The 8,131-nt window shown below is 37.5% G+C and overlaps 1 pseudogene across 1 annotated transcript; it reads left to right on the top strand.

The window, feature by feature from the left end:
• Window positions 1-690: 690 nt before the first annotated feature.
• Window positions 691-3,407, top strand: LOC105860665 (oxysterol-binding protein-related protein 9 pseudogene; annotated as a pseudogene). Its single transcript, XR_012921419.1, has one exon. The product of XR_012921419.1 is annotated as an oxysterol-binding protein-related protein 9 pseudogene (transcript).
• The last annotated feature ends 4,724 nt before the right edge of the window (window positions 3,408-8,131 follow it).

Consider the following 8,131-nt stretch of genomic DNA (forward strand, 5'->3'; position numbering starts at 1 on the left):
AAAGGTAAATAAAATTGACAAACTAAACACATGATTTAGCTCTCCTAATTTCCCAAACAAGTAGAAATGGTAGACCATAGATGAAAATAGAATAAATAAGGAGGAAGAAAAGAAGAAAAAGAAGAACAAAAAGAATACCTTAAAACTTTACAAAAACAATGACATAAGTACTAAAAATTTGGGGTAAACCTTTCATGACAGAAAGATTAACAGAAGTAGATTATAGAAGAGGAATTACCACCAAAAGTTAGAATGGTTGTATGGCAACCAAAAATCAGAGGAATAATAGAAAGTAGAAGCATGCAAGAACCAGCATTATGACTGTTGTTTGAGAAAGTGCATTAGAAGACAGCAATGGATATGATGTCAAACATGAACATGGCAGGGGCTTGAGGGTGATGCTAACATCCCTCCTTCCCCAACCAGAAGATGAATACTTGACATACTGTCCTGAATCTCACAGTCAGTAGAGGCAGATACACTAAACAGAAGGAACACACACAAATAGTTGTACAGAAACTTCCCATAAAGAAACACATTATCACCTCCAAACACTTAAAAAAAAAATTATGAAACGGAGACCCAAGTTTAAAACCAAGACCAAAAGAAAAAAAAAAAAATGATGAGGCTATATGCTCAATAGAGAACTCAAAGGAATATATGAAATACAAGAAAGAATATTGCCTGAGCCTCTGTCTGGACTGCCTGCGCTGCAGCCCAGGGATCCGATCTAGGGGGGAAGAAAAGGGGCGCTTGGGAGCAGCCCCCAGCCCCCTCCCCCGGAGGCACAGAGGGCGGGGGGTCCTGGCGAATGGCTTTCTTGCTGGCCACTTGCGGAGTGAGTAGACCCCGAGGGTCTGGGAGAGGCGCTGGCCCCCACCCCTGAGTCCCCGGGGTCCCTGCTGCCGGCCCAGAGCCTGGCCGTGTGCGGAAATGTTGGGCTCCCTCTGCCTCCTTGCCGCCGCCCCCTGGGGGATTGGATTCAGGATTTGTTCCTAGTGTTCAAGACTTTGATAAGAAACTTACAGAGGCTGATGCTTACCTACAAATCTTGATAGAACAATTAAAGCTTTTTGATGACAAGCTTCAAAACTGCAAAGATGATGAACAGAGAAAGAAAATTGAAACTCTCAAAGAGACAACAAATAGCATGGTAGAATCAATTAAACACTGCATTGTATTGCTGCAGATTGCTAAAAGTACTATTAATCCTGTAGATGCAATATATCATCCTAGTCCCTTGGAACCTGTGATCAGCACAATGCCTTCCCAGACTGTCTTACCTCCAGAACCTGCTCAGTTGTGTAAGTCAGAGCAGCGTCCATCTTCCCTACCAGTTGGACCTGTATTAGCTACTTTGGGACATCATCAGACTCCAACACCAAATAGTATAGGCAGTGGCCATTCACCACCTAGTAGCAATCTCACTTCTCCAAGCCATGTCAACTTATCTCCAAATACAGTCCCAGAGTTTTCTTATTCTAGCAGTGAAGATGAATTCTATGATGCTGATGAATTCCATCAAAGTAGCTCATCCCCAAAGCGCCTAATAGATTCTTCTGGATCTGCCTCAGTTTTGACACACAGCAGCTTGGGAAATAGTCTGAAGCGCCCAGATACCACAGAATCACTGAATTCTTCTATGTCCAATGGGACAAGCGATGCTGACCTTTTCGATTCACATGATGATAGAGACGACGATGGGGAGGCAGGGTCAGTGGAGGAGCACAAGAGCGTTATCATGCACCTCTTGTCACAGGTTAGGCTTGGAATGGATCTCACTAAGGTAGTTCTTCCAACATTTATTCTTGAAAGAAGATCTCTTTTAGAAATGTATGCAGACTTTTTTGCACATCCGGACCTGTTCGTGAGCATTAGTGACCAGAAGGATCCCAGGGATCGAATGGTTCAGGTTGTGAAATGGTACCTCTCAGCCTTTCATGCAGGAAGGAAAGGATCAGTCGCCAAAAAGCCATACAACCCCATTTTGGGTGAAATCTTTCAGTGTCATTGGACATTACCAAATGATACTGAAGAGAATACGGAGCTAGTTTCAGAAGAACCAGTACCTGGGGTTTCCAAAAACAGTGTAACATTTGTGGCTGAGCAGGTTTCCCATCATCCACCTATTTCAGCCTTTTATGCAGAGTGTTTTAATAAGAAGATACAATTCAATGCTCATATCTGGACCAAATCAAAATTCCTTGGAATGTCAATTGGGGTACATAACATAGGGCAGGGCTGTGTCTCATGTCTAGACTATGATGAACATTACATTCTCACATTCCCCAATGGTTATGGAAGGTCTATCCTCACAGTGTCCTGGGTGGAATTAGGAGGAGAATGCAATATTAATTGTTCCAAAACGGGCTATAGTGCAAATATCGTCTTCCACACTAAACCTTTCTATGGGGGCAAGAAGCACAGAATTACTACTGAGATTTTTTCTCCAAATGACAAGAAGTCTTTTTGCTCAATTGAAGGGGAATGGAATGGTGTAATGTATGCAAAATATGCAACAGGGGAAAGTACAGTCTTCGTAGATACCAAGAAGTTGCCTATAATCAAAAAGAAAGTGAGGAAGTTGGAAGATCAGAATGAGTATGAATCTCGCTGCCTTTGGAAGGATGTCACTTTCAATTTAAAAATCAGAGACATTGATGCAGCAACTGAAGCAAAGCACAGACTTGAAGAAAGACAAAGAGCAGAAGCCCGAGAAAGGAAGGAGAAGGAAATTCAGTGGGAGACCAGGTTATTTCATGAAGATGGAGAATGTTGGGTTTATGATGAACCATTACTAAAACGTCTTGGTGCTGCCAAGCATTAAGCTGGGAAATGCAAAGTTTACATCTGATGACCAGTAGGCGTATTTCAGCAACAAACAATCTTCCTTTGGGAGAACCTATTCACTCCCTTCTTATTACAGTGGTTCTTATCTCAGGGATACTGACTTTCCGACGCAGACGAACAATTAAAGCGGGAAAAGCTTCCCTTTTTTCCTCTGTGGTAGTTACGATTTTGACTTCAGTCCTGAGAAAAACTTCAGGTTTTGAAAACAAGATGTCTGCTCCTTTTCCAAACCCCAGGCATTGGAAAGCATTTATAAAATCCAACTCTCTAACTCTGCACTCTAGTACTGCTATTAAGATATACAAGCTCTGTTTCTTAGTTCATATAATTTTTGATGTTATATATATATATATACACACAGACACACATACACATATAAAATATACCTGATGCCAGATTTTTCATAAATACTCCACCTATTGTAAATATGGGTTCCTCTGAGTTGTTTTAGAAAATTAGTGCAATGTATTAAAATCAAGTGTTAGGAAATTTCATGGTCTCACCTATAATAACTTTTATTTTGGAAGTAAAATATTATTAAATTGTAATTATACTCAGCGCTTAAGGCTTCATAAAGTAATTTTTTCAACCTTTAAAAAAAAAAAAAGAAAGAATATTGAAGAAATGTACCTGTAAGAAAGAAAAAAAATGAGAATAAAGAAAGAAAAAGGAAAGAAATAAGAAACAGAAAGAAAGAAGAAAAGGAAGGAAGGAGGGAAGAAGAAAATGATAGAGGAAAAGAGTAAGGAAGAAAGGGAGGAAGGAGGGAGAGAGGAAGGGAAAAAAAGAGTGAGTTTAGTTATATGAAACTAAAATCTTAGAGGATCTCAGATAAGTAGGTGATACAGGGTGCGGAAGGGAGGAATGAAAATGATTCATGGAAGGTCTCGTTTGTGGGTTTTATGTGTAACCTATCTTTAGATTCTAAAAGAAAAACATATTTAATGATTCATTCATTTATTCAGCAAATGTGTTTTGGGTGGCTAATCTGTGCCAAACACCATTTTAGGTACAGATTTGGATGGGGAGGTGAATGAAAAAGAAAAATCAAATATGATTTCCAAGTCTTTTGATCTCAGTAAGTTGATGAATAGCGAGCGAATGAACTGAGGGGAGAAGCAAAGGGATTAAACTGGGGTGGCAGTTCTAAGGAAAAATATGAATTCTCTTTGGTTTGATATATGACAAACACATGTTAATATATATTTTGAAATATGTGCATTCAAGAATTAAATGATTCTCCCATTCATATACTTATGTTAAAAAAAAACAATAAAAGAAACTTCATAAAAATCAAGAGGAAAAATTTAAACAAAGAAAGCAAAATCAATGCAAAATATGGCATAAATATATGCCAAAGGAGAATAATAAATAGAAAGTACAGAAAAGTGGAAGGAGTAAGTCCAGACATCAATAATCCGGGAAAGGCCAGACACAGTGGCTCATGCCTATAATCCTAGCACTCTGGGAGGCCAAGGCTGGTGGATCACTCAAGGTCAGGAGTTTAAAACCAGTCTGAGCAAGAGTGAGACCCCCATCTCTACTAAAAATATAAAAAAATTAATTGGCCAACTAAAATATATAGAAAAAATTAGCTGGGCATGGTGGCTGTAGTCCCAGCTACTCAGGAGACTGAGGCAGGATTGCTTGAGCCCAGGAGTTGAAGGTTGCTGTGAGGTAGGTTGATGCCATGGCACTCTAGCCTGGGCAACAGAGTGAGACTCTGTTTAAAAAATAATAATAATAATAATCCAGGAAATATGAGTGAGTTACAATTGTCTATCAATTGTATCCACACAAAATAGAATACTACACAGGCTGGCAAATGAAGTGCATAAAAATATATGTATACATTTCACTAATGTAATACAGTATAACATGAGGTAATTAGCTAAAATAGTGCACAAAATTAGAGAAAAATAGGCGAAACTAATGTAAGCTAGTATTGTAAGCTAGTATTATATCTCTTGACTTCTAATAGCATTTATATTAGAAGCTAATGAGCTAATAGCTTTTTCTTAGGAAGAGTATGAGATTTGAATGGAGTACAAGGGGACTTCTGCGTAGTGGATGATCTTCCATTTCTGGATGCTTGGTACTGTGGGTGTGTTCAATTTGTGAAAATTCAGAGAATTGGACACTAATTATATGAGCATGTTTTAGTATATATTTCTTATTTCAATAAAGGGTTACACATGAATTAGTTACATTAGCATATTAAAAGGGAGACAGACATAAGTGAAATCATCACTATATGCTATATATAACAAATTGAAACAAATAGAGAAAAAGCTATAGCATATAAATTTTAATGCAAAATAAACAAATGGAAGATATGTATACATTTTTTAAATTTAACACAAGGATAAATAACTTGAATGGGAAATGTTCCAAGTTTTGTACTTTGCCTTATGAAAATTGTATCATCCTAATCTTTTTTTTTTTATTTCGGCATATTATGGGGGTACAGATTTTAAGGTTTCAATAAATGCCCATTCCCCCCCCCCAAAAGTCATCCTAATCTTAAACATCCTATACTTCACATGTTCTCCAAAAGTCCAAACAAGACAAAAAACGAGCACAATGAAAATAATAAAAAGGCTGCAGCTGCAGTATTACTAGGAAAAACAAATACTAAACATTTCAAAATTGCAGCAAGAGAAATAATCACCAAATTCCAACAGATTTTTTTCTGACCCTCACTGCCACTGTCCCTAGCCCACATGCAGGATGAGAGAAGAGTCTAAGGGCACGGTGGAAACAAAGAGAGGAAAGGGAAGGACTAAGAGAAAGCAGATGACAAGCAAAATTACCCAAAAAAGAGTTTGAAAAATTTAATTGAAAAACAAGTCCAACACTGGATACAGGGAGAAAGCAAACAAACAAAATGAGTTTCATTTTGCATTGGCCACAGAGAAAGGATTTGAAAGTATTTGAAATCAGAAGTTCTAGTCTCTGGGAAGTATTAGTGAGAAAGAGATAAATAGAATAGAGGAGACACTCCTGCAGATGATATAGTGAAAGAAACAAAGGATGAAAGGATTCTGAAAAATAAGGAAGTAAAATGGCAAAATGCGAGGCATCTCAGTCCCATTCCATACTATCAAAAAATTTAACTCAATTATTAAGGAAACTGCTTTTCACTATACTAGAAGAAAGGGACATTCTTGGAATAGGATTCTTTTAAGCCATGAATCTTCACTCTTGTCAAAAATATTAATGAAGAAAGAAAATCTACATCTATACAAAGCTGCTCTAAGGAATACTGGGAACGGTAACCAAAATATAAAAAAATGCTCCTTCTACCACTTCCCCAAAACACTATACACACACACAAACATGAGTGTGAAAACATTTGAATCAGAAACTGAAAACGAAGGTGATTGAACTCAGGAAAGAATTAAAAGAATTAAAGAAAGTAATACAATGACGTCATTAAGAAAGACTAAATCATAAAGTGTCCAGGAGGTAATACATTTAACTATTTTCACTAGGGAAATTAAAGAGAGACAGGAAAACAAGAAAGAGAATGAAAATGAGAAAAATAAATACATTGAGGTTGTCAGACAAAAAGTGTTAGAAATGATTGATAGTCCAGTGATTGCCAACATATTTATAACCAAAGTGCCTGAACATACAAATTAAACATACAAAATCCAAAATGGAATACAACTAATATTTAAAACTAATTCAGGAAAATTTTCTAGAAGTGAAAAAAAGACCTGAATTTACTTGTTGAAAGTTTTCAAAATGTACCTGACATAACTGACCCAATGTGACTATTAGGTTTGGAGCTGAGAGACATACAAGAAGCCTCATGTGTAGCAAAATGCTGTTTATTTTGAGCATCTGGGTGCAGATGGGTAGAGGCCAAAAAAGGCATATCAGAGAAAAGGGTAGAACCTGGGTTTTATAGAGCATTTTTCTGGAAGAAGTAAATAAATTATTTTCAAACACCCTGGAGGGATAAGGAAAGTAAGTTCCCATTTTGCATTCTGTTCCTTTATCTCCCTAGGGAACAACCAAGAGGCATAAGCATTGTTCTTATCTAGAGGGATAAGCATCCTCCTTATAGAAGGGTTAAGGAAAGTAAGTTCTTTTGCATTTCATTCCCTTCTCTCCTTAGGGGTTTGGCAAGGCTAAGGAAAGTAATTTCTCCTTTTGCATTTCATTCCCTTATCTCTTTTGAGGTCTGGAAATGGCTAGGGTGCCTAATACACCTCTACCAAGGGAAGAGGTGTGGGTTTTACAGGAGATTTGCATGGAAGTTTGGGGAAGGTGAAGTCTTTAAACCTAACAGTTACCAATTCTGAAACCCGTTTTTTAAAAAAATATTCAGAATATTACAGGGGTACAAATACTTTGGTTATATGAATTGCCTTTGCACTACCTGAGTCAGAGCTATAAGTGTGCCCATCCTGCAGACAGAGCACACACATTTTAATAAAATGAATAGACTTTAAGAAGAAAAACAATATCCTCAGGACTTTATGGGTTAAAGACAAAATTACTCATGAGGCATAAAATTAGGACATTGATAAGTCCTCAGCATAACCTACAAGGTAATTAAACAGTGGAGGAACACATTCAAGACATTTAAGACAAAGAAAATACAAATAAGAAACTTTATATCTGGCAATGCTATTATTCAAAATAAATTTAAACATGCAAGAATGTAAGGATTGTACTCATGTGCTCGTCTATCTGGAAGTAATATGCCTATGTTCTAGTTTTGGCATGGTCAGGGCTTATTGAGCAAAGAAAACTGGAATCTGGGTTAAAGGTCATGTCTTGCACTTTAAAAGATGACTGCATACATCGAGAAACGTGAGTAGATAGTGAGATTTAAGGTTTTTCTCCTAGGAACCGTGTTTGTATATTTGAAAAGATAATAAAACATGGCGCCACTCATTTATATTGCAAAGCGGTGTAATTTAGGGACATTTCTCTTTCTGAGATGGAGCAGGGACTCCTCTTAGGGACCTGCTGGAGGTCCCCCAAGGATGGAAAGAATGGAAAATCTTCAATCTCTTCAGGGGAAGTTCCAGATACCTGGTTAACCTTGAAAAGCAAAAGGGCAACCTGATGAAAACAATGGCCCTCCAAAGGATCCAGAGTCATAATCAGGTGTTTGGGTTCCAGAAAGAAACAAAAAGATGGCATCTTAATATATGTTCTTGAGTTGTTTTTCAGAAATCCCCACCTGATGAAAAATGTAGATAAAGTATGTGTGTGGGGGGGAGGGGGCTGAGGAATTGAACTCTGACCCTCATTCTTTGTT

This window comes from Microcebus murinus, chromosome 10 (genome assembly GCF_040939455.1).
Source record: "Microcebus murinus isolate Inina chromosome 10, M.murinus_Inina_mat1.0, whole genome shotgun sequence".
NCBI lineage: Eukaryota > Metazoa > Chordata > Mammalia > Primates > Cheirogaleidae > Microcebus > Microcebus murinus.